This window comes from Pteropus medius, unplaced genomic scaffold (assembly GCF_902729225.1).
Source record: "Pteropus medius unplaced genomic scaffold, Ma_sr-lr_union100, whole genome shotgun sequence".
Lineage (NCBI taxonomy): Eukaryota > Metazoa > Chordata > Mammalia > Chiroptera > Pteropodidae > Pteropus > Pteropus medius.
This window is the reverse complement of record NW_024344436.1, coordinates 4,734,453-4,737,492: the sequence shown is the minus strand read 5'-3', so window position 1 is coordinate 4,737,492 and position 3,040 is coordinate 4,734,453. Positions and strand designations below refer to the sequence as shown.

General features: G+C 42.0%; 1 pseudogene; it reads right to left on the bottom strand.

Moving 5' to 3' along the window:
- Positions 1-256: 256 nt before the first annotated feature.
- On the bottom strand, positions 257-2,809 carry LOC120610544 (ER membrane protein complex subunit 3-like; annotated as a pseudogene).
- Between the last annotated feature and the right edge of the window lie 231 nt (positions 2,810-3,040).

Sequence of the window (3,040 nt, the reverse complement as noted above, 5' to 3'; positions counted from 1 at the left end):
TAATTTTGCTAATCCACAGTTCCTACATTTTTATAACTCTCTTCAGTAAAGAGTTATAAAAATGCTAACAAAAAATTAAAGGTAAAATGCAGGATGTTTAGATCCTAAGAAAACAGAAATCCACCGTGGTTAGAAGTCAGGCTGATTACACATAATAATTAGGTATAATTGACAATGCTTTTCCCGAAGACTGTATTTTTGCTGTTTTATATAATATCACTAACTTGAGTTTTCTCCCTTTCTCTGACTTTCATTATTATTTCAAAAACATAGAGGTCTGTAATTCCTTTTTGAACGTGCCTTCAGGGTGGAGGTCTTTGGCCATGAGTTCCTCTTTGACATCATCTAGTGCTCACTGGTGATCTGTCAGCTCCAAAGCTTCTCACTCTGCTTAAAAGCTTTGTTGGTGTCTCTGGCGATGGCCATGGCTGCTCCAGTCATCTGTTCCTGTATCATCTGTGACTGGTCAGTGGCATTATCTTGACCCAGAATCAAAGAGTAAGTGCTCCAAAGCTCAAAGACATTGAGGAAGTGTTAGAATGGAGAACTCACCCAGGATGCATCTAATGTGAGTAGTTTGATTCCTTGCTGTAGCACAGGCTTAAAATGGAGGGTCAGTGGAAATGAGACCTTGGTTGTGACAAAGCCTGAGAATATCATGTTGATCCATCCACCAATAAGAATCATAGGGAGAACATTTGTTACACTGCCTTTCATCATGCCTGTGGGCATAGTGGGATCAGTCACAGGAGAAGAAGGCACTACTTTCCTTTTAATTTTTTTGAAAAGCCCATTCTCTGGGTTGTTGAAGTAATGTTTTTGTATCAAGAAAGACTGTTTGGGAATGTATTTTCCATTTTCCCTGAGGACTCTGCTTCGAATTAAGACTTGACTGTGGGAGACTTGTTCCTGGGTAAGCTTCTTGTCACTCTGCAGCAGGATGGACATGTGGTGGCAGATCACACTCAAGGAGAAGGCAGGACCACCCAGAGGCATATTTTGGAGTCAGGCAGCAGCTCGGGACCTGCCACCTTCACAGTGCGCCAGCTCCTGGTGAAGTGTAGTTGGTTTCTCTTACCTTGGCCGTGGGGCCTCCCCTGTGAGTTCACCTCTGGGCTTTCTCAAGCCCTCAGCCTAACTGGCTGGGACCCTATCACAGCCTCTGGCATGGAGCACTGTCCCCAGCCAGGTGGCCCACCTGGCTGCTCTGGAAGAACTCTTTATAATAAAGGTCTATGGTTCTACTATCTTCCTCCCTTAACTTCCATTTCCCTTCTATAAATACCCTTCCATCTTGGCGCGCAAGTGAGTATGCACATGGCTTTTGGCCACGTCTGCATGCACTGGGTTGGAACCCTTTATTTTTCCCAAATAAATCCTTTTTGGTAACGAAACACGTAGTTTATATTATTTTTCAGTCAACAAAATGAACTAGATAACCCATAGGTTATTTTTTAAAGCATAGCAGTCTAAGGCCATGCCACCCTGAACAAGCCCGATCCTCTCTGATCTCAGAAGCAGGGTCGGGCCTGGTTAGTACTTGGATGGGAGACCACCTAGGAAGACCAGGTGCTGTAAGCATAAAAAATAAAAAATAAGGGATTGTAAACTGACAAGTTCCTTGCATTCTGTGAGGTCAACCAAGGGTTGCCTCGCTTAACAAAATAAAAAATAAAAAAGCATACCAATAAAAAATAGAGCCCAGGGTGCACCTACGGGTGCACTTCAAGTTTTAACACCCAGAGGAGCCTGTGCTGTCAAATAGTGTTGTAGAGAAGCATTGGGAAAGGTAGTGTAATTGTAAGAACACGTCCAAACTTGGGGCGATTTTTTTTTATGTTATTTGAATCAAACCAATGACAAGTGCTGAGGAGCAAGATCTCAAATGCTCTAGTGAATAAAATTTGCAGCTTCTTTTATGCATTTGAAATTAAAGAGGGAACTAAGGAAGGTTACATGGAGGTGGGAGAAAGCAGATGGGGATTGGATTACAGGATAGTTAAACAAAATTGTAGGCTCTCTTGAAGTTTGTTGTGGCTTATTTCAAAGGTGTGTTTACCTAGATGCACAGAAACAATGGACAGGGCTCGCTTAAGGCAAAGATAAACCTTTTACTAAAAAGTTATATGCCTGGGGCATGACTGCTCACCATGATCTGCTCAGTTAGGAATTTATAATCAAATCACCCTGTGAGGTTACTTTCCATACCTCCTCCTCCTCTTTTTTTTTTGTCCACAGTAGGAATAAAGGAGAAAATCCTACGTCAGGAGCCAGAATAAAGAGTGTCCCCAGAAACAAAGATGGGCCACACCTCCTGTGTCTCTACTTCTGAAGTCTCCAGGCATCCCAGTGCCTCTGCCTCTCCCCTCTACTCCTACATATTGTGGAGATGTTTTTTCTCCAATCTCTCCCACCTGTAAACTCCTCCAGTCTCTTCATTCTTGAAGCAAAAATCTTTCCTGGACAAATTTATCTCCAGTTCCTGCACAATGTATTTCCTCCCCTTCAAAATAAACACAGAAAGAGCAGTACACAGGAGAGTGACATGATGAGATTTGTGTTTGTAAAAGGAGCCTCGTAGAGGCAGAATGAATTGAAGTAAGGAATAGAGAATAAGCCCAGAGAAAATTTAGGAGGGTATTGGTGAATTTTAAATATTCAAAGATGGCTACTCACATGGCTTGATAAAAGAAATAACACCTCTAACAAGAGTGTAATTTGGGGAAGGGTCAGAAATAATGGAATCTTCCCTCCTTGGACACTACCTGGACCAAGCACAGGTGACTTACCCAGAGCCTGATGTAGTCATCTTGAAGGGAATCCTATTGGTCAAATCTGAGCATCAAAATAAATAATGATAACAGATTATAAAACATTGGATAAATAAATAGGGAGCAGTAGAAAGCCAAGTAGTAAATATGGGAGCAGCGATAGAAATGGAAAAATTGCCATTTGTCAACTATTATAACGGTAGCTGATCCAGGTGAGAATCATTAATGGATAACAAGGCTGGTGGGGGAAAGTTGGAAGGGAAACATGA